Source organism: Malaclemys terrapin, chromosome 1 (genome assembly GCF_027887155.1).
Source record: "Malaclemys terrapin pileata isolate rMalTer1 chromosome 1, rMalTer1.hap1, whole genome shotgun sequence".
Classification (NCBI taxonomy): Eukaryota; Metazoa; Chordata; order Testudines; family Emydidae; genus Malaclemys; species Malaclemys terrapin.
In genome coordinates, this window is record NC_071505.1 from 38,342,998 (window position 1) to 38,366,595 (window position 23,598).

A 23,598-nucleotide genomic window follows, 5' to 3' on the forward strand; every position below is an offset into this window, starting at 1 on the left:
CTTGGTTGACAGGATTGTCTTCTGAAAACCAGGAGGAGATGTCCTGCTCTAAGGGTTATGAAAATATTCTTCTAGGATCTCAAAGAGGAGTGATGTGTAGCACTTGTCAAGGCCACAAAAGCTAAGCCCGGAGCATCTTGTCACTCCTTCTCCCTTTCCTCTCTTCATGAAGAAAAACCTCAGTTTTAAACCCTCACAACGAACTCTAGGAACATTCTCAGAAAATCATTCTGAAACTGATTTATTTTATAAATGTTCAAGTGTTAATTAATTTAACTCTAAGGAAAATATGTGTAGTTGGTTCCTTAAATGCTTTGCTATAAGCATCTTTTGTGATGTTCATTTGTAAATGTCTTGTATCTAAATGGAGAATCTAAGGTAACAAACTTACCAATACCATTGCTTGGTGAATAGTAAGATGTTTTATTATGAATATGGAATCAAGTTGCCTTGCTATAACTAGTGCCTAATATAAAGAAACCATGAGTATAAAATACTAATTGGCAAATTAGTTATCGTGCAATGCCAGAAAGCACCTTCCTCACCAAACTCAGGAAGACAAGAAGATCTTCTCTCAGGATTTTTAAGAAGGAAAGGCAATAACTTATTTGATGACTTGACAGAGTTTAAAGACTCTCTCTGAGAACCATTTAATTTTAACATGACTATTTTAAAAGATGAAAGACAAAGAGGTGACATGATTTTTGCAAAATCAATTTTTGCCAAGCGATTTGACTTAAACTGTATTAATTTTAATGGGATAATGAAATGCTGTTGTAATTTAAGATATTAACTTCTCCTGTTCAGCACTGAATTGTTTGGACAGTGTACTCCAGAGGGGAGACATAGCTAAGTTTGGTGAACAGAGACAAAGTGGGATTTAATTTGAATTTAAGATTCTTAGTACTCACTAATTTCCCAGTCTAAAGATCACTTCTTAAAGTCAGTTGATGGGTTTATAAGAAACGTTGCTATTTAATCATTTATCTCTGCCTATTTATAAACTGTTTATGTTAGACATGATGAACCAAACAGGAGTCATCAATCCTTAAATGAAATTCCCTTGTCCATCTACAAACTTTTTGTTATCCATGCTATATTAAAAAAGGACTCACTACTGAGTAGCTTATTTTGGTTTTCATTTACATAAATGAAGGATGAAAGCACTCTGCAAAGAATTATACAGAAGTGATTGCAACTGAAATAGCCATTGGTTACTACGTGCTTGTGGGTTTTCCTCTTTTCTTTTTCTTTATTATTAAAATAGTCATAATTAATAATTGTGACTATTTTACTTGTCTTTAACCCTGGTGCCCCACAAGGCACTTAAAAACATCATGTGACTGAAACAGTGTGGTGAGGGAGGAGAAGCTATTGCATCATTGGACTGGCACAAAGAGAGACAATTATTAAGATCTGGCCTCTACCCGTTCTTGTTTCTTTCAGCTATAAATTTTTGGATAAAATTACTTGTTACTGACACTTTAAAACACCCCTTTTTACATCACCCTGTGAAATTATGAATGCTGTCTGGGCAGTGCTGAATGCCTTGATACTACAGCAGCAAAGAGTCCTGTGGCACCTTATAGACAAACAGACATATTGGAGCAGGAGCTTTCGTGGGTGAATACCCACTTCGTTGGATGCATGTATCCGACGAAGTGGGTATTCACCCACGAAAGCTCCTGCTCCAATATGTCTGTTAGTCTATAAGGTGCCACAGGACTCTTTGCTGCTTTTACAGATCCAGACTAACATGGCTACCCCTCTGATACTTGATACTACAGGTGTTCAGAACCTGGCAGGATGGGGCCTTTATTTTGTAAACTGCAGTCTGGAGATTGGAAGGATATCACTGTCTGAAGCCCTATTCAGCAAAGCAGTTCAGCACATACTTTAATTCCCTTAGTCACAATTTGGAAACTTCTAACAGGAGAATGGAATAAGTAGACATCATCTCTCTGGCAACAATTAGAGACACTGTCAACTCGAACATGAAATAACTTTTTCAAATTTATTTACTCTTGTTTCAAGTAACATTATATATTGCCAACATTGAAAGAAATACAAAAAAAGTTCTTTTCTTTATTTGTTTAGTGTTACTTTCTGCACTTGACAGTGCTCTGTATAAAGTTTGATTCAATTCTGTGTTGATCGTTTCACTTCCAAATCTTGTGTTCACATGCACAATCCTTCCTACACACTCTAATTCTGTGAACATTTACTACCATGAGTAATCTATCTACCTAAGTAGACAAGATTGGTGAAGTAATATCTTTTATTGGACCAACTTCTGCTGGTGAGAGAGACACGCTTTCGAGCTACTCAGGGTATGTCTGCACTGCAATTTAAAATCTGCAGATGGCCCGTACCAGGGGACTCAGGCTCATGGGACTCAGGCTAACGGGCTGTTTAATTGCGATCAGGAATTTCCCCATCAGTGGTCCACTAGGCAGTGTTGCCAATTAAGTCATTGGTTGGAAATTTGAATTGAAATTGAAACATTAATACACACTGTGATAAATGAAGAGGGGATAGCTCCCTTTTATGGATCCAGCCAGCCAGTTAGCTATAAAATCCCTCTGCGTAACTGTTCTCTACTTGCTTTACCTGTAAAGAGTTAAAAAGTCTCACTGCAGGCACAGGTAAAAGGAAGTGAGTGGGCACCTGGCCAAAAGAGCCAATGGGAAGGCTAGAACTTTTTAAAATTGAAACAAGACTCCCCTCGTGTCTGTCTGTGTTGCTCTCCTGGAGAGAAGGGTCAGAGCAACTATGCTGTAAGAAGCTTTGGGCCAGGTATGAAAAGTCATCTGAATCATACCCAGAAACTACTCATTTGAAACACCTAGATATGTACATAGATCAGGAAATGTCTAGGAAGATGTGATTAGGTTTCTCTCTTTTTATTTCTTTATGGCTTGTGGATTCCTCTGTGCTAACTCCTAATGCTTTTGGTTTGCTTGTAACCTTTAAGCTAGACCTCAAGAATGTTATTCTTGATGCTTAATCCTTGTAAGTGGTGGTTGGTTTTTTTAAATCTAACAATAGCCTGAGTTTACATATGTATTTTCTTTCTTTTTGTTTTTAATAAAATTTACCTTTAAGAACAGGATTGGATTTTTGTGTCCTAAGAGGTTTGTGCAAATGTTGTTTAATTAGCTGGTGGCAACAGCTGATTTCCTTTGTTTTCTTTCTCTGCTCTTCCCCGGAGGGAGGGTGAAAGGGCTTGAGGGTACCCCACAGGAAGGAATTCCCAAGTGTGCCTTCCTGGGTTCTAAAAGGGGTTTTGCACTTGGGTGGCGGCAGCATCTACAGCTTTTCTCTGACCTTGGGAGTTTAATATCAGCCTGGAGTAGCTAGTATTAATTTTTAGAATCCTTGGGGGTCCCCACCTTCTGCACTCAAAGTGCCAGAGTAGGGAATCAGCCTTGACACACACTTTAAAAGCATATATAGTATACAATAAAATACTTGTACCAAGCATAATAGACTTGAAAAGGATGAACAAAGACAAGCTTCCTCACACAGCTGTTGCTTTTATGACAATGTCCGCGCATTCGTTTCGGCGATGTTGGCCAACCTAATAATTTTGAATTATGATTTGTAAGCAAGGTCTGAATGAGCTCTCCCCTGACAGCTAGTGATGAGAGGAAGGGTAGTGGGGAAAAGCTTCAGGACCAGATTGTATTTACATGAACACATCTACTCTGCCTAGGTATCCAGCAGCTAGAGCTGTGTTGCCCAAGTGATCAATTTTGGCTGGTGTTAGGTTACAAATCACGTTAGTATTGAATATGGGGGTAATTAAATGTTATTCTTATAAGTAAAGGGAAGCAGAACTGTACTTAGCCTGTCCTGATTGAGGGGGTCATCTTCAGTGCTTAAATTTGTGCCAGGCCTTGCCAGGACTGAGCCCCAGCACCTCTAGGCTTGGCAGTTCATAGCTCCGGGACCTCTAGGCTTGCCACATCAGTTACAAAAGTAAAAACTTGCTTTGGCCCTGGTACTTAATTATTTGAGCCCTGGAACTTCTTTCATTACAAATTAAGCACTGGTGACCCTCAGCTGAACTGAATTCACTAAGCAGGAGGTTTGGATGCCAGATCCCAGTGAAGAGAGAGAGAGAGAGTGGGGGACAGGTGTTTTGCTTGGTGGTGCGGGCTCTGCTTCAGAGGCACTATTTGACCTGCCCCACTCCACTGTGTAAAGACAGAGCTCATTAGGCTCCATCAAGAGTCTCTTGTTTTTTTTTAAGTGACCACTAGAGCTGAAATCACTGATAATCAGGTCTAAGTGCTTACAGCTGCTGTGGGACAGTGTTTCTGTGGAAGAGACTGCCCAGCCTGCACTAGCAGTGAGGTTCCCCCACTGAGAGTTGAAATCACAGAGCTGGGTGGAATCTCAAGAGTCCAACTCACAGAGGTCACAGCAGCAGGTGGCAGCAGAAGATAATGGCACTTACAGTCTTGGTCTTCACAACATCCCTTGGCAAAGAGTTCCAGAGGTTGACTGGGTGTTGTGGGAAGAAGTATTCCTTTTGTTTGATTTAAACCTGCTGCCTATTAATTTCATTGGGTGACCCTTAGTTCTTGTGTTATGAGAAGGAGTAAATAACATTTCCTTATTCACTTTCTCCACGCCAGTCAACATTGTATAGACCTCTATCATATCACCTAAGTCATCTCTTTTCCAAGCTGAAAAGTCCCAGTCTTTTAAATCTCTCCTCATATGGAGCATATTCTGTGGTATTTGAGTGCCAGGCTGTAGCTTACACATTTCTTGGTGTGTGTCAGGAGGTTTCTGGATCTATGAAGATAGATGTGGTGATCTGTGGGTTTCTTGTATACAGTTGTCTGTGGAGTTCCATTGTTGAAACTGATGCTAGTGGTGGAGTGTTTAGAGAGAGTTTAATGAATGGGTGGTTATTGTTGAAGTTGTGGTGGAAATCTATCTGGGAATTTAAGGCAACTGTAGAGAAGATGAAAATGTCATTGGTTTCATGGTACATTTGTCCAGAATTTTTTCTTCAAGGTGGCCCATGAAGAGGTTGACATATCTGTCTAGGTAGTTATGACTCCCATCATTGAAGCATAGGGGTGTTCAGTCCCCCTGACTCCAATTTACGGAATTGGGACCTAACAATCCATCCATACTTGAGCTTTATTTTAGCTAGCCCCGAGCAATAGTGACAGGATGTGATATATTGACTAACCCTGTAGTAACACAGCATTAAAAATGCCACATACCAGCAGTTGCAGGTTGTGTCCCCACCATGCAGAAGGCAGAACATTGTGTACAGAAATAGCTGGAAGGGTGTCACTCTACCCCACGACCTCTGGAGGGAGCCAAGATTGTGGTCAAGGAAGGTCTCCCTTTTCCCCCAATGCCCTTCACAGAACAAAGAGGAAGGTAAATGGAAAGACTGCTGGTAGATGGAGTAGAAGGAACTTGAAGTTGATCCTTTAACCCCTCTGCAATGCTGGAAGACCAACATAGACTGGGGGTGGGGGATGAGACTGGGTGCAGGGGGAAGGAAGCAAGACCACATAATTTCTTCACATGGAGAAGCAGAGAATTAGAGCCTGGGATCAGGTGCTTCCAGCTGGGGACTCCTCCGTAGGATGAAGCAGAAAAGTACCAGGAGCCAGAGGGAGGAGACTGGCCCCAGCCACATGCATACATGGTCCTCTTTTGTTTTTGTGGTTTGCAAAGAAAACCTGTAAAACCAGGAAATCAACCAACAACAACAAAAGTGAAGAAAAAACATTAAGGGTCTCAGGCAGCTGCACTTTCTCTAAATGCTCAATGCAGCTGTTGGTATCTATTTTAAATCTACTCCATCAAAAGAGTATATCATGCAGAATTTGTTTTTAAATCTTTCAGCTCCACTTGGCAAGTAACTAACATAGCTCAGTGAAGAGTCACAAAGAAAGAATAAGTGAACGAGGGTTCTGATGAGGGTGGGGGGAAGAAAACGCTCAGGTAACTACTAGATTCCAGAGGTTTGAGCTGTAAAACTTCAGAGAGAAGAGTGTGCTCCTCCGATCTGGTCACCTACATTCAGTTTGTAGATGCTATGTAGCCACATCTCATCAGCAGTCACATCTCATTTTCAATAGCCATTTCTCACTACTGGTAGGTTCGGAGCCTTAGCTTACTACCAAATGCCTTGTCTCAGCAAGTGTCATAGTAATATCTCATGGCCAGTGGGCACTTCTCATTGCCGATAGCTACAAAGACTCATCTCACTGCCCAACAGACTCACAGCCACATTCCACCTTCCCCTCCGGCCTCCCACAGCCCTTTGTCTGCCCTTTATAATGTCAAACACTTACCTGTAGGACAGGATGAAGTGCTCAGTAGAGCAACATTAAAGCAAGCAGACAGGAAGGCAGGGATGATGCTGATGTTGGAAAGCAGATGCTGCTGTGACAACAGCTGACCTAGGTCAGCAGGTAGTGTTCAAAATTGCTTCTCAGAAAGTGAATCCCCTTCTTCATAGGCACAGGGGTAGCAATGTCTGGAGAGCTCCCAGGCTGAATTTGCTACCCTGACCTTCCCCTACCCCTTGCTTTTTAATTTCAGAAATTTAAATTTAGATTTTACAATATGCAAACAATATTTGACTAATTTTAATAGTTCTTATTAAAACATACGGTGTAAATACAAAAATGTCAATTTCTAAAACATACATATAAACATCTATTTTAACACAAATTTTAAATGGTGCTTTTTCTTTATTCCCCATGTACATTATTTCAATTGTATAATTTAAAAATGACAATTTCTTAGCAAATAATGATTAGACTGAGTTATTCATTCATATGTGCATTACAATATAAATATCACAATTCTATGAACTTCTATGAAGAGATGTACTCTGTTTCTCCTTATTGTTTAAGATCTCTTGATTGTTTCCCTCCAGAAAGCAGGACACAGCCACCCACCTCCTACAGAAGTCACACATTACCATTGAAAAATTATACATTTTAAAATTGATGACACAGAATGGATTATTCAAAATATTTGAATTAGCTTGCACATGATTATAAAAATTCCCTTTTTTGAATTTTTGCTAGAGTTAATTCATATGATCTTCACTTTCTACATACATGAGCTCTATAATCAAACTATGATTCTACCAGCACCATGTGAAATTTTTATTAGCATGGAATTACCACCACAAGCATGATCATTATCTAGGCTATCCCACAGTGTCTGTGTCTATATGCTACTGTCTGGGTACTAGACCATGACATCTGTTCTTGTGCCAGGGACAGCCATTTTGTGTTTCCTTATTTACCCTACCATAATGCTGTACATATACCCCAATTTTTTTGTTTCTCATCAACATCCCATCTTCATTGTCCTTTTGGCAATCAATGTAGTTGCAATATATGCAGTATTTCTCCAAGCCGATTACAAAATCAATATGATTTAATCAAATAACAATTCTGTAGTGAGGAAGGCTATGAAAAGAGAAATCTGATGTCTTCAAGTAATGTCCCATAGGTGTTCCACTTCAGGTGTGCATGTGCCCTATGCACCTTTGATCAGAGATTGTAGTGAACAATGTCTATTCGCCCCGTGCATACTCCCTACACACCCTCGTGCCCCGTGCTGAAGCTATATAAAGCTGCACAGATGAACTGCCCTCAGTTCTTTCTCAACCGCCTTGGCCTGAGACACAGCTATAGTGTGCCCACTTCCAGTATGCCTTGTCTTATTATCTTTTTTATCTTAATAGTAGCTTAGTGTTTATTAATTTTAGTAAGAGGAGTGCCTTTTTTCCTCTCTTCTCCCATCAGGGAGACTTGCCTTCTCGGAAGAGTATGCTCGGCTACCCAGGCTTCAAATGTCCCAGTTAACGACAACCATTCCAAGTGCATCCACTGCCTTGGAGAATCACACATCTCACAGAGGAGTAACTTCTGTTTAACCCTGAATCTAGGGCCAGGAAGAACCAGGAGATCAAACAGACTCCTGATAATGGAATGCTCCCTTCACTCCAGGTCAGAGTCACGTCAGGAGAACCCCCCTCCCGTATATCGGTCTCTGAGCAGAACTAGTGCCCCTGAGATCTCTGTCCATCACTTCCCCAAGAAGGGAAGAACCTCAGAGACCTCCAAGGTCCCAGGAAAACAGGCTATGGCTTGCCGCAGAATGTGTCTGCTCCAAAGAGATCTCTGTCTTCTACTAAGTCAGCAGTCTCAGAATTGTTGATTTCTAGTTCCAGTACCATGGAGGTTGCAGGTTCTTCTGATACTGCCAGGGCCGAAAACCCAAGAAGCACCAAGAGCAAAACACAGCTCCAAGCGAGCCTCAGTACCAACTGGGCATAACAGGGACGACAAGGAGAAACATTCCTCAAACAAAATACATGTCTTCCAGTGTTATTACCATTGATACCACACAAATCTAAACATCTAACTCCGGCACCTCCATCAGAGCACTCTAAACCCTCAGTACCTGAGTTTCCATAGAGACCATCGGCAGTGGCAGCGGCTATCCCTTGATAGGAAGATGATATCTGCCAGGAGAAAGTCATTGATGAGACTTAAGATGACTGAGGACTCCAATTTGTGCTTTACAGGTATTTCCTTAGTTGCTTGGAAAGAGCACAGCTGCTGGCTGGAATGCTGTATTCTTTCCTTCCTCCTCTGCCATTTCTCAGCCTCTTGAGCAAGGCGATTCTCTTAAAAACAGCCTGAGACTTGATGCATGATGTGATGCCATTACAGTCTCTTGCCAGCCAGCTCTTCCCAGTTCATGGGGTCAATGCCTCCCCTCTAAAGATATACTTTCAGGGTGTCCTTGTAGCACTGCTTCTGTCCCCCACGGGTCTCTTACTATGATTCAGTTCAGAAAAAGAGGACTTGCTTCAGAAGTATCAGCCACACACAATGACCAGCCCAGCAAGGTTGATATTTCATAATCTTTGCCTCAACACTGGTGTTGTTAGTGGCAGAGAGAATGCTGGTATTGGTGTGATGGTCTTCCCATCTGATATGGATAATCTTCCTAAGGCAGTGCTATTGGTACCACTCCAGATGCTTAAGATGGCTTTGGTACATCACCCACGTCTCACACCCATAAAGAAGAGTGGGGATGAGTACTGCATTGTAGATCAGGACCTTAGTTTCCGTCTGCAGATCTCTGTCAATGAAGACATGATGGAGCAACTTTCTGAAGCATACGCTGGCACAATGGATCTTCTGTTCAATCTTCAGATAGAAGATTGGCTGGCTGGGAGAGGTGTCTACCAAGCTAAGGGAAATGCTCAATGTTTTCCAGGGGTTCACCACTGATGGCAATTTGTGGGAGAATGGGGCCAGGCTAGTGGAGCACCTTAGACTTCCCAATGTTGAGGGAAAATCCCAGTTTTTGATTTTGAGAAGAGATCAGCCTCGGTGTGTGCAAGGATAGCTCAGTCATCAGCATATTGAAGGCCATTAATAACAGTCCTGGTGATTTTAGTTTTAGAATGAAGACATCACAGATTGAGGAGCTGGCTGTCCATGCAATACTCAATCCCAATTCCAGAAGAAAGGCAGTCACGAATAAGAATCAAGATTATGGCAAGATAGATGGAAAAAAGGGTTAGGGCAATAAATACAGCTCTGCTTAACACCAGTATGGATGGTGAACAGGTCCATCTCCAACCCATTACAGAGGATGGTGGCAGTCATCCCATCATGAAGTAGCCTAAGAACACAAATGAACTTCATTGGACAACTGAATCTAGACAGCACCTTCCATAATGCTTCACAATTGATGAAATCAATTGCCTTAGTTAGGTTAATAAGTGCCATAAACAGTGGCAGGTGTTGCTCTCTACACTTCTCTTGGATCGGTCATGCACCAAAACTCATGTTGGTGGTTCCCTGAGATGGTCTGAAACCACATTGGGATTCTGGAAGGACGTCTTTGGCAAGAGGAAGGAGACGGTTCAAAAGGATTTGAGCAAGGATCTTCCCAGCAATGGAGAGGAGGCCAATCATACTGGTACTGATGCCCCATTTGGTGCAGCAAGGATTTTGATACTTGAAATATATCAATAGTGGAGGAACCACAGTCTCTGATGATCATGGACACTGAAGATCCCTTGATACCGAGCCTAGTGGGTCTTCAGACTCACATTTATCATTGGCACCTCCTGATTCACCACTATTTTCAGTTGGGACTCCTCCACTGCTCTATGAGGAGGAGGATGAAGGGGACTTTCACTCAATCTATTCAGCCTCAGTCATGGTACAGGGTTCCCCACCCACCCCTACAGGAATGCTTTCTATGTGGTCACAGAGACAGGGAGGAGTCTAGGGCAAGACATCACAAGTGTTGGGCTCAACCCTGGTGCCACCACCTCTCCAATATGGACCCCCACCCCAGTGGTCATACTGGGACCACTGGGATACTTACTATCAGCAATTTGCTAGGGCTGCAAGCCTAGCCTGCTGGGATGAGAGGGAGACTCAATCTCTACCACCTCAGACCATTCCCCAGCAGGGGGAGACATCTGAAAAATGGGAGGCTAGGGTGGATGAGAAGGCCACTCCTCAAACCACCATCTCCTCCTCAGCACCTGATGAAGCAGTGGTGCGACCTCCACCACCTATGACTGATGACTTTAAGCAATTCCAAAACCTCATCAAGTGTGTGGCAGACTCCCTTCCGATACCGGTCAAGGAATCACAACCTAAGTTGTCGAGTATCCTCCAATCAGTAACACTGTCTAGAGTCGCTATTCTGATTTAATGAGGCAATCTTGGATCCCTCTATAGCATCACCAACTTACACACTGCATCCGACCAGCCTCTACAAATCACTGCTCCTAAGGACCAGGGACTTCCTCCTCCCTTCCACAACAGAACTCCCACTCAAATTCCCCTGTTTACAGCTCTGTTTACTGTTCTGTTCCAGGGAAAGCCTAGGACTTCAATCTTTGGGAGATGCCTTTCTCCTTCCCTGGATAAAGGGCCTGTATTATGCATTACCCCAGTGCCTCTAATTCTAAAAGTGATGAACAAGATCAGGCAGGACAAGGACAAGGTTACCCTGATAGTACCAAGGTGGCTGTGACAAGTGTGGTAACTGTTTCAGCTGTCTCTTCCAGCAATCAATCTTCCATGCTTCCCTCATCTTCTCGGTCAAGATGTGAGATGAGTGCTTCACCCCAACATAAGCATTCTCTGCCTCAAGGCATGGCTCCTTAGTGGTTTTCAGGCATAGAGTCCACCACTTCAGGAGAGGAACAACAGGTGTTATTAAACAGCAGGAAGGAATCTAACTTAAGAAGCAGAAGCGATATGGCTGTTGGTGTGAATACCAGCAAATTGCACCTAAATCTGCCTCGCTTCCTCTTATTGTCGATTGCCAGGTTCATCTGGCTGCAATATGAGCCTTCCATTCTCCACTGTGGAGGGGTTCTCAGTATTCCCACACTGTAAGGTTCATTAAAGGACTAGGGAACCACTTCCCTTGAGTAGAAGCCCCCGCTCCAGTATAGGATCTCAGTATTGTTCTCAGAACTCACAGGGCCTTCTTTTGAACCTCTGCCACCCTGCTCTGTATTGTACCTATCCATGAAGATGGACTTTATAGCAGCTGTTACATGAGCTTGAATGGTATTGGTGGATCCTCCCTTAACAGTTTTTTCAAAGATAGTTTCCCTACATCCACATCCCAAATTCCTTCTTAAGGTATTGTCTGAGTTTCATTTAAACCAAACCATACATTTACCACTTCGAGAACCACATACTTCGAGTCAGGAAACTTCTTTCCATATGTCAGATGTCAGCAAACTTTGGCTTTCTAGCTCAATAAGACTAAACTGTTTTGGAAGGCTCCTAAACTATTTACCTCCATTTCAGAGAGATCTAAGGGTCCCAGAGTCTATCAAGATGGATTTCAGGATGTGTTTTCACTAGCTATAAGGTTGCCAACATTCAACCTCCTGCTAGGGTTCAGGCCCACTCTACTAGATTGCAGTCTACATCTATGGCCTTTCTTTAGGATGTTCCAGTAGCTGAAATTTGCAGGACTGCTACGTGGACTTCTATACATACCTTCTCCAAATACTGTGCCTAGATCCATGCCTCTGGACCTGATGCAGCAGTGGGCAGTGCAATTCTGTTTTCTGTATAGGGTGTTCTGAAGATCCCTCTTCCTGGGGATACTGCTTTGAAGTCACCTTAAGTGGAACCAGGGCCGGCTCCAGGCACCAGCTGAGCAAACTGGTGCTTGGGGCGGCAGATTGTTTGAGGCAGCATTCTGCCCAATCCTAGGGCGGCATGGCTGCCTTTTTTTTTTTTTTTTGTTCCGCTCCGGCCCCCCTGTAGGGGGCCGGAGCACCCTGCAGGGCAGTCCTCTTCCTTCCCTCCCTGCAGACCGGAGTGGAGCCCTCGCAGCAGGCGGCGGCGCAGCGGGAGGGGCCGCGTGGCAGCACCCCTGCTGTAGCACTGGCTGCCCCCTTCTCTCTCTCTCCTGCCCGCTCCCTCCCCTTCCCCCCAAGCCAGTCCCCCTGCACCCACGCTCCGGCCGCGCCGCAGGTTTTTTTTTTTTTTTTTTTTTTGCTTTGCCGTTCTGGCTGCCCAGTTTGTTTGTTTGTTTTTGTTTGGGGCGGCCACAAAGCCAGAGCCGGCCCTGAGTGGAACACCCATAGGGACACTATTCAAGGAAAAGTTACTCACCCTGTGTAGTAACTGCAGTTCTTCGAGATACATGTCCCTATGGGTGCTCTACTGCCCATCCTTCTTTCCCTCTGTTTTGGAGTTTCTTGGTGGGACTCTGTGGTAGAAAAAAAAACTGAGGACAGTTCGCCCATGCAACCCTATACAGCCTCACCGCTGGGCACAAGGGTATGTAGGACACATGTGCAGGCCGTATGCACTGCTAATGAAAATCTCCAATGAAAGGTGCATGGGATGCATGAGCACCAGAAGTGGAACATCCAGAAGGACACACATCTCAAAGAACTACAGTTACTGCACAGGGTGAGTAATCTTTACTTATTCATGAATGCCATATTTATTTCAAAAATAAAATTACTAATTTCCAATATTTTTATTTTGGGGCACATATTGGAAACTATAAATGAAGGGCTCCAATAGTGAGTCAAGTATCTTATGTTTTATGCAATAGAGATAGGGGAGCCAGTAGGGGGATGCAAAGAAAGGGGTGAGGTGGTCAAAGCAATGCTCTTTGGAAATGATCATTGCAGCAACATTCTGAATGGATATGAGCAGGAGCAGGACAAGATTGCATTTGTCAAGGCCAGAGAAAAGGATATTGCACTAATTCAAATATGAGATGATGAAGATGTCTCCCATGTTTAAGAAAGATTAATTCAAACTGGAACAGGTGCAGAGAAATTGGATTTGGATGATCAGAGGAATTGAGTACCTGCCTTAATAGAGGAGACTTCAGGTCCTTGGCTTGTTTGGCCTAATTTAATGAAGGCTGAGGGGAGATAAGGTTGCTCTCTTTAAATACGTCAGAGGGATAAACACCAGGAAAGGAGAGGAGTTATTTAAGTCAAGGGCCAGTGTTGGCACAAGAACAAATGGATACAAAAACTGACCATCAACAAGTTTAGGCTTAAAATTAGATGAAGGTTTCTAACCATCAAATGAGTGAAGTTCTGGAACACTCTTCCAAGGGGAGTAGTGAGGGCAAAAAACTGAACTTGTTTTAAGGCTAAGCTTGATAAGTTTAAGGAAGGCATGGTATTATGAGGTTGCCTACAGTGGCATATAACTTATCCATGTCTGCTATTAGCAAATATCTCCATTGGCCAGAGATGGAGACACTAGAGGGGGACTGTTCTGAGTTATTACAGAGAATTCTTTCCCAGGTGTCTGGTTGGTGGGTCTCACCTACATGCTCAGGGTCTAACTGATTGCCTTATTTGGGGTTGGGGAGGAATTTTCCCCCAGGTCAGATTGGCAGAGACCCTGGGGCAGAGGGTTAGCCCTCTGCAGCATTGGGCCTGGGTTACTTGCTGGTTTAAACTAGAGTAAATGGTGGATTCTCTGTTACTTATGTCTTTAAGTCAAGGGCCAGAGGTTATAGGTCTATTGAAGGAGTGGGTGGGTGAGGTTCTGTGGCCTGCAATGTGCAAGAGGTCAGACTAGATGATCATGATAATCCCTTCTGGCCTTAAAGTCCAGGAGCATGAGTCTATGAGATTGAGAGTCTGGACAAGAGATTTCGCTGTGTCGATGGAGAGGAGACGATTATCTTAGAGAGGTTAGGCAGAAAGAATTGGCATGATTTAGACATAGCCTGGCTTTGAGGTCCTAGAGCAGTGGTTCTCAAACTTTTGTGACCCCTTTCACATAGCAAGCCTCTGAGTGCAACCCCGCTTATAAATTAAGAACACTTTTATATATTTAACACCATTATAAATGCTGGAGGCAAAGCGGGGTTTGGGGTGGAGGTTGACAGCTCATGACCTCCCCATGTAATAACCTCGGGTCCCCGAGGGGTCCTGACCCCCAGTTTGAGAACCCCTGTCCTAGAGAGATGTCTGAGTCAAAGTAGACACAGAGATTATGGGTCTGAGTAAGATGCAGTATGCTGGTGTTGTCCACACTGTAAGGAAGTTGGGGGAGGGCTTGAGAAGACACATTAAGAGCTCTGTTTCAGCCATGTTGAGCTTGAGCTGACAGACATCAACAAAGATATGTCAGAGAGACAGGACAATAGTTTGGACAAAAGGAGACACATCTGGAATACAGAGGTAGATCTGTAAGTCATCACCATAGCTGAATTTGTGTTTGTGGATGAAATTACCAAAAAGATAAGGTGTGGAGGGAGAAGAGAAGAGGACCAAGGACAGAGCCCTTTGGAATTCCCATAGAAAGTTGGAGGGGGGACGAGGAGGATCCTCAGAAAGGCATGCTGGAGGAGCAATTAGAGAGGTTGGAGGAGAAACAGGAGAGGACAGAGTCACAGAAACCAAGGGAGAACAAGATTTCAAAAAGAAGAGCAAGGTCAATTTGACACTGATAAACCAGATGCCAACTCTTGCCAAGGCTGTAGGCATCAGCTGAGCACTGACAAATTCATAGCTGAAAACCAGACCAGCTCACCTATATGTTAATATTGTTCAAGATGGGAGCGGAAGTTGTAAGGATGTGTTTAACATTTAAGCACTATAAAATACTTATAAGTTGCTGCATTCATTAATCTTACTTGTAACGTCTGTATCCCATGCTATAAGGTAATATGTAAGATTTGCTTTATAATTGTAAAAATGTCTGCTCTGAACTTGTGAACCTCCATAGGAAAGTTACTCTTGCCCATCCAGAAGAACAATCAAGACTAAATGGGCCATTGTGGAACACAACACAAAGTCAAGTTTAAAAATTCAGAGCAGATATTTTTACAATTATACACCTCTTACACCAGGGGTGGGCAAATTACGACCCGCCAGCCGATTTAATCTGACCCTCAAGCTCCCGCCGGGGAGAGGGGTCTCGGGCTTGCCCAGCTCCAGCTTTCCAGACAGGAAGCGGAGTTGGGGGCCGTTCCGCACATGCCTGCCACAGCTCCAGGAGGCTCCCAGAAGCAGTGGCATGTCCCCCCTCTGGCTCCTACGTGTAGGGGCATCCAGGGGGCTTTGCACACTGCCCCCGCCCCAAGCGCCTCCCCTGGGAAGTGCAGCCAATGGGAGCAACAGGGGTGGTGCCTGCAGACAGGGCAGCGCGCAGAGCCCCCTTGGCCGTGCCTCCGTGTAGAAACTGGAGGGAGGATATTCTGCTGATTTTGGGAGCTGCTTGAGGTAAGTGCTGCCCAGAGCCTGCACCTCTGAGCCCCTCCCACGCCCCAGCCCTGATTCCCCTCCCGCCCTCCAAACCCCTCAGTCCCAGCCTGGAGCACCCTCCTACACTCCAGAGCCCACGCTTCCAGCCAAAGCCCTCCCCGCCCCCAACCCCAATCCCCTGCCCGGAGCCCACTCCCACATCCTGAACTCCTCATTTCTGGCCCACCCCAGAGCCCGCATCCCCAGGCAAAACCCTCACCCTCTCCTGCACCCCAACTCCAATTTTGTGAGTATTCATGGCCCGTCATACAATATCCATACACAGATGTGGCTCTTGGGCCAAAAAGTTTGCCCACCCCTGTCTTACACCCAGGAAGGTGCTACTTCTGCGAAAACACATCCCATAAGCTTGAATTCTAGAAGAGGGAAAGAAAGATAAATGACATGATGTTTTGTTTCCTTGTTGTTTGGAGTCTTACAAGGGCTGGAGCTAAGAAATAAAAAGCAGAGATCCCCAGGACAGTCTCTACGCAAAAGAATTAATGGACACAAATCTGACATCAGGAATCATAACATTAAAAACCAGTAGGAGAACACTTTAACCTGTCTGGTCATTCAATGACAGACCTGCGGGTGGCAATTTTGCAACAGAAAAGCTTCACAAACAGACTCCAATGAGAAGCTGCTGAGCTGGAATTGATATGCAAACTAGATACAATCAATTTAGGCTTGAATAGAGACTGGGAATGGCTGAGCCATTACAAACATTGACTATCTCCCCATTTAAGTATTCTCACACTTCTTATCAAACTGTCTGTACTGAGCTATCTTGATTATCACTTCAAAAGTTTTTTTTTCCTCTTACTTAATTGGCCTCTCAGAGTTGGTAAGACAACTCCCACCTTTTCATGCTCTCTGTATGTGTATATATATCTCCTCAATATATGTTCCATTCTGTGCATCCGAAGAAGTGGGGTGTAGCCCACGAAAGCTTATGCTCAAATCTTCACTACCTGCCTGAATCGGCAGGTAGAAATCGATCTCTCGGGGATCAAATTACCGTGCCTCGTTGGGACGCGACGATCAATCCCCGAATTGACGCTTGTACTCCACCAGCGCAGGTAGGAGTAAGCGCCGTCGATGGGGGAGCCGCGGAGGTTGATTTGCTGCCGTCCTCACAGCGGGGTAAGTCGGCTCGGATACGTCGAATTCAGCTACGCGAATTTGCACATCTTAAATCGACCCCCCCCCCCCGTAGTGAGGACGTAGCCTAAAAGGTGCCACACGTACTCCTGTTCTTTTTAGGGTCAACCTGGGTTAGCCCTAAAAAGACATTCAGAGCTGACAGATTACTACAACTCTGTCACCTTTTGGAACCATAGACTGAATTAATTTGTGTGTATATATTGCCTGCTTTAATCTATACATAACTCTCCCCTTTTCTTTTCCTAGTTAATAAATCCTTAATTAGTTTACTATAGGATTGGCTACCAGCATAGTCTTTAAAATGACATCTGAGGTACCAATTGATCTGGGGTAAGTGACTGGTCTCTTAAGACTGGGAGCAACTTGAATATTTTGTGATTTGTGGTGTAACTGACCATTCATCACTAAGTCCAGCTTGTCTGGATAGCAAGATAGACTGGAGTGCCCAGGGGGACTGTCTGACTCCATGGTAAGAATGTTACAGTAATCCAAGAGTTCACACTTGTTACTGGTTGTTGAAATCTATTAATATAATACCAGTTTGAGGTGTCTGCCTTGCTTTTTGAGTCTGCCCTGAGGCTGGCACTCAGTCATGAGCCACTCCAGACAGCATGACAGTGCTGGAGGCAGCTGACAAGTTCAGGATGAGGATGGAGTACTGGTTCTGAGCTTTGGCTAGGAAGAGGTGATTACAGACTTTGGGGAGAGTGATTTTAATGGAGTGCAAAGGGAAGAAGCTGGACTGGAGAGGGTCAGCAATGGAATTGGAGAAGAGGAACTTTAGACACTGATTGTAAACAGCATGTTTGGTGAGCCTGGAAATGAAAGGGAGAAGGAAAATGAGGTGGTAGTTGAGAGGCAAGTGGGGTCAAGAGTGTTTTTTTCTAAGATGGGAGAGACTTAAGTATGTTTGTATTGTGAGAGGAAAGAGCTAGAGTATAGTAAGGGGTTAAGGAGAAGAGTAAGGGAGGGGAGGAGAGTGGGTGCAAGGGAGGTCAGGAGATGGGATGGGGGACAATGGACCAAGTGGAGGGGTTACAGGAAGAAAACAAATGAGAAACTTCTGCATCTGTGACCAGGAAGGGGTGGGGGGTGTATGAGAAGGGAAGTGGTGAGCTAAGGGGAGAGGAAAGGTCACATTGTATTTTGTCAACTTTCCCTTGGAAGGAATTGGTGAGATTCGGTGAAGATGCAGGAGGGGAGGGCTTGAGAAATGAGTCAACGGTGGCAAAAAAGAAGCTGAGATTGAGGACATCGGGTTCAATCAAGTTGGAAAAATAGAGAGATGGCCAGAGAGATGGCAGAACTTAAGTAGGAGAGAATGAATGTGTAGTGGATAAAATCAGTCAATTTAGACAAATTACCAGCCACATTACACCGTATTTATACTACACTGATAAGACATCATGTCAATTGTCCTGTTTACCTTCCCATGTACCCTTGTTTCATCAAGAATGTCTAAGTTCCCATCTACCTTGATTCTTTCATTAATGGAATAATGGTTTTTCTTTTTTTACAAATTTGTTCTCTTCTGTATGGTTTGCTCACGGTAGATGTGATTATATTCCAACTATATTTCTGCAAACTAATTATAATAATTTAAACTTATTTGAAAATTCATCATAATTATATATTGAATACTTTTAGGATAAGTGATCCACAGTTGTGCCCATTGTTTTCTCTTGTGTATTAGATATTTAGTTTTCCAAACTCCCATTGTGGGTTTCCCTGTTTGTTGGGAGAGGAAAGAAATTTATAACTAACTAAATATTTCACTTCATAACTGGATTTAAATTTTTTAAATCAGTTTCTCTCAGTGACAATTGCTTTATTTCTTTTTTGAATGCATGGTATATATGAATTGTCAGACATACTATCTATTTCATATCATGGCACACCTGTACTACATGCCACAGCTATACACTATATTATATGATTTGTTATGCCCTTATTAGTGTTTTACCTTCATTGTCATACCATGTGTTCAAGGGTGGCAGGAGAATCTTCCCCTGTGGGAGGCTAACTCCCTGTCCTGCCTCTTCTGCCCTCAGCCCCGCCCACACTCCATCCCCACTCTGCCCCAGGCTCCACCCCTGCCCCCTCCCCACTTGGCCACCCCTCCGCTGTTGGCCATGTCCCTCCTCACCCCCTGCCCACCATGAGGCCCCCGCTGTTCACTGCATCCTTCTCACTCCCACACCAGACCCCCACCCACCCAACACAAGACCCCCTCACCTGCCACTTGCCTCCTCACCCCCCCCACACGCTCACCTCCTGCCCCTACCACGGCTGGCTCCACCCGCTGGACTGCGGCAGGAGGCAATGTGGCAAGCTCCACAGCAGTGGCTCCCCTCATAGACTTATAGGGGGCCTCCTCCCCAACCATGCCAAGGGGGAGGTGCTGAGCCCATGCCTTCTACTTACTGCGCTTCCCCTGAATGAGCAGCCCTCCAAGGTAGTAGTGGTGGAGGGCTGGCCAGCAGGGGCAGGTCGGGGGACAAGGGCTACGGCTTCAGGGGGGGCAGGGACAAGGCAACAGGGGGAAGAGAAGCCTCCTCCAGGGGTGTGGTCTCTCCCAAACCCAGCGACAGCCCAACTGCTCCCTCCTCCATGGGCCCTGCCTGACTGCATATAGAGGCAGCGGGGTTCAGCTGCTTGTCAGGGGCAGGGACTGCCCCCAGGGCCTGAGCAGAAGCAGTGATAGGCAGAAGGGAGCGGGGGAGGGGAGGGACAGCAATGGGAATGCTGGTGGGTGCAGGTGATAGCAGGGAAGGCACTCTCCCTGGTCTCAGGGGTCTCTGGCACCCCTCCGTGTCAGGCTAGGGGCAGTCCCTCTGGATGTACCCCATACCCAGCAGAGGAAACACCTAACCTCCCCCAAGGAATAGTGCACCTGGTACTAGACCCCCTGAAAGGACACCAGGAAGGACCCCTTGAATGCCTCCCCATCATGTGCTGCCAGTGGCAGCAGCTGGAGTTGCAACTGCCAGCAGAACAAGAGGGAGTGATGGAGGGTGGGGTCCTTACAGCCCAACAGGAGAAGGCTTATAACAGAAATGAGCTCTCCCAAGGTGGAGAGGAAAGGCAGGAGGACAGTATTGGGGAGGAAGAACAGGATGCAGGTGAGGACACCCAGGTCCTCCAGCAATTTAAGGGGGACATAAAGGCCCCCACATCACAAGGGCCTTCTCCACCACCTCCTAGTTGGTGGCCTCCGATGCCAGGAAGAAGACAGCCTTCCTGTACATCTTGGAGGTTGCTACAATGTCCACAGGCCTCACCATCTGCACCAACGCCTGCATGTAGGTCTTGACATGGGGCAAGGCAGACACCAGGAGGCAATGGATCCTGTGATTCCTGGTTGGGGTGGGGGAAGGGGCCCTGGCCACCAGAGATGGAACTAGGAGAGGTGGCAGGGGCAGATGGGAAAGCGGTGAGCGAGAGGCTGCAGACACCTGGACGGCACGTACGCACTAGGGGTCGAGAGATGGGCACCCCCAAAGCTGGTGGAGGGAACGGCAAGGGGAGGAGGATTCACGGTCAATGGCAGAGCCACGGCAGGAGGAGTGGTCCTTAAGCAGGAGGCTTCACCTTCCTTGCAAAGCTCTTGCTCTTCTTTTTCCCCTGGCTCTTTCTGCCAGCTGAGGGAGCTCCCTCAAAGGTAGCAGAGGTGGAAGCAGTAGTAGAGTCTCTACCTGTGCCTGCTGCCACCAGTGGCAATGAATCCGGTGTCAGTGGTTGTAGTGGTGAGCGTGGTGGCCATGGGGGAGTAAACCAAGGGGCGGGGGGTAACCAGGTCGGCCGGGGGGGGCGGGGGGGGCTCTTTCCCAGTTTCTATTGCCATCCAGGAAAGGGAGCAGGAGCAAACCCCGGAGTGGACAGCAGTGAAGGGAGGAAAAAGGGGGGTAACTAATCACTCCTTCCCATTAGGCTGCAGGCAGGGGAGGAGGGTGCCAGCAAGAAGGGGTCATGGGAGCACCGAACAAGGAAAGAAAAGGGGCGGGACACAATAACCAGCACAGGGTGGGCAGACCAGCTCCTCCAGCTACACTGGGCAAGTGAAGGGACTAGAGCAACATTGGGGGGTGCAGTGAATGGGGGATCAACAGAAAAGGGGGGTTCACAAGTGCTGGGAGGCATAGGCACACAAGGTGGGAGGGGAGTGGAGCCAACTTAGAAAGGGCCTAGGTGGGGCGGGGGGAGGCAGGAAAGGCAAACAAGCAAAAAAAAAAAAACCAAACAACAACAAAAAAACACACACAACCAAAGGGCTAGGGTGGGGCAGGAGAGACAAATAAACCAGCATCAGTGGGGAAAGATGGGATGGGCAGTAAGGAGGGAAAGGGGGCAGGCTACTTCAGGGTACATTGGCCAAATGTGTGTAGGGGGGGGCACCAGTTAAGCACAGCTGGGGGAAAGGACAAGTCCAGGGAAGGAGGCACAGCCACCCATGTGTTCTTATGGACAACAAACCTCTACTTGCTACTGCAGATGAAGTCCTAGTTGGAAACAGAGTCAAAGCAAGCACCCAGGCTGGGGAGTGGAGGCAGTCCCACATAATATATGAGAACAGTGAAGGGGGCAGTGATGGTAGTGGATAGACTTGGGGGACTTGCTCATCCCTACTCCCACAGCAACAACCACCACCACAGGCCCAGGAGATAACAAAAATGGTATAGTTACTCACACCAGTAGCAGTACCTGCTCCATAAAGTCCTGCTACTGCAGCAACTCTTTTTTCTCCAGAAGAGTGACAGCAGTAGCAGCTCCCGAGATGGGGTGGCTGCAAGAGATGAGTCAGCATTCTGATCACCTGGTGGCTAATTAGTGCATTAGGAGAAGCTGATTGAGGGTAATGAACTCAATTGGCCCATCGGTCCAGGGCTGATAAAAGGCACAGGAAGGAAGCACAAAAGGAAAAAAGGAATCTTTTTGTGGTAGGAGATTGTTGGTCTTGCTGAGAATGCTTAAACCTTAGCAAACACTGTAAATAGGTGGGAGCATGGGGGACTGTGGTTATATTGGTAAAGGGAACTGGAAATAAAGCTTTCCTGAGAGCATACTTGGAGGATTCTGAGTAGTTTTTGCTGGTAAGAAGATGGGGTGGAGCAGGGCCCTTGCAACAATTCTCTATTATCAAATTATACTGTGAGTTCCTTTATTAAAACATATATATGCTTTTCAAGCTTATAATTGAAGAAGCCTACATATGAGTTTATGCAGAGTTGGGGAATTAGTTAAAGATAAGATTTGTTTTTAAAAAAAGAAAAATATTATATATTACGGGAAGACCAAACCACTACTGTATGTAATAGGTATGACCTAATATTTCAGATATGTAGAGGTAACTGTGACTCAGTGATTACAGTACCACTATGCAAACTAAAGCCTCTATCCAGAAAAAAAATTAAACCAGTGCTTAACTTTGTGATACAGATATTCCCATTGATATCAATGTCATGTGAGTCCAGATAGCTTAAAAAACATATCTATGTTTAGTAAAAACTTCAGTAGAAATTTTGGTTTGCAGAGGTATTTCAAATAAGGTAGTATTGGGTCCTTCATGAATTTCAGGAGTAAATTCAACACGCAAGTGGTGACCTGGTGCTGGAGAAAGGTGAAGTAACAGTGGGAGAAAGGTAGTTCTTGTACGTGGATCAAAGAGAATGAGGGGGGAAAAAGTCTTATGACAACCCAGAAAATCAGATAGCATTGAAGTTATACAGTAGAACCTCAGAGTTATGAACACCAGAATTATGACTTGACCAGTCAACCACACACCTCATTTAGAACTGGAAGTATACAATCGGGCAGCAGCAGAGACAAAAAGAAAGTAGGTACAGTACTGTGTTAAACATAAACGACTAAAAAATAAATGGAATGCAGCATTTTTCTTCTGCATAGTAAAGTTTCAAAGCTATATTAAGTCAATGTTCAGTTGTAAACTTTTGAAGGAACAGCCATAATGTTTTGTTGAGAGTTACGAACATTTCAGAGTTATGAACAACCTCCATTCTCGAGGTGATTGTAACTCTGAGGTTCTGCTGTATAATGGCAAAGAATAAACTTGCTATACAAAAGAAAATAAATATAAAATTATAAATTAAAATCACAATAAGAACATGGGAAATTTTACAACAAAACACTTTGAGAGGTGACTACTTAATGACTAGAATTATTTTCTGTGATTTGCTATTAAATCCATAAATTAAGTAACACACCATCCATCTGTACAATGTTAACCAAGAAATATGATAGTGTGCTAAGGACAAGAAATAAAAAATACTGCTTTTTAAATAAATGCATTTTAGGAGTGAAACTATGTTTTGAGCAGAGTGACAAGGAACAGTCAGGCAATCAGATCAGCAGACATGACACTTGTGAACAGATATGAGGCTACCTGCAGACATACTACATCTATGTAAACTAACAATTCTTTTGAATGCCAAAAATATGTATGATTATATGTGTGTGTAAAATGTTCAGTATTGCCAACTCCACAAATCTTTAAAAAAAAAAAAAAAAAGAGTCTGTCTCCCAAAAATCATGAGATTTGTTTGTAAATGATTTTTTTTAAAACGTTGGGCTCTGTTAAATCCACCTTCTGGCTGTTGGCTTTCAGGGTG

The 23,598-nt window shown here is 44.8% G+C and overlaps 1 protein-coding gene across 1 annotated transcript in view; it reads left to right on the forward strand.

The window, feature by feature from the left end:
- The window catches only part of PANX2 (pannexin 2), a 63,754-nt gene that overhangs the window by 14,622 nt on the left and 25,534 nt on the right, over positions 1-23,598 (forward strand). The gene's annotated exons all lie outside the window — the stretch shown is intronic.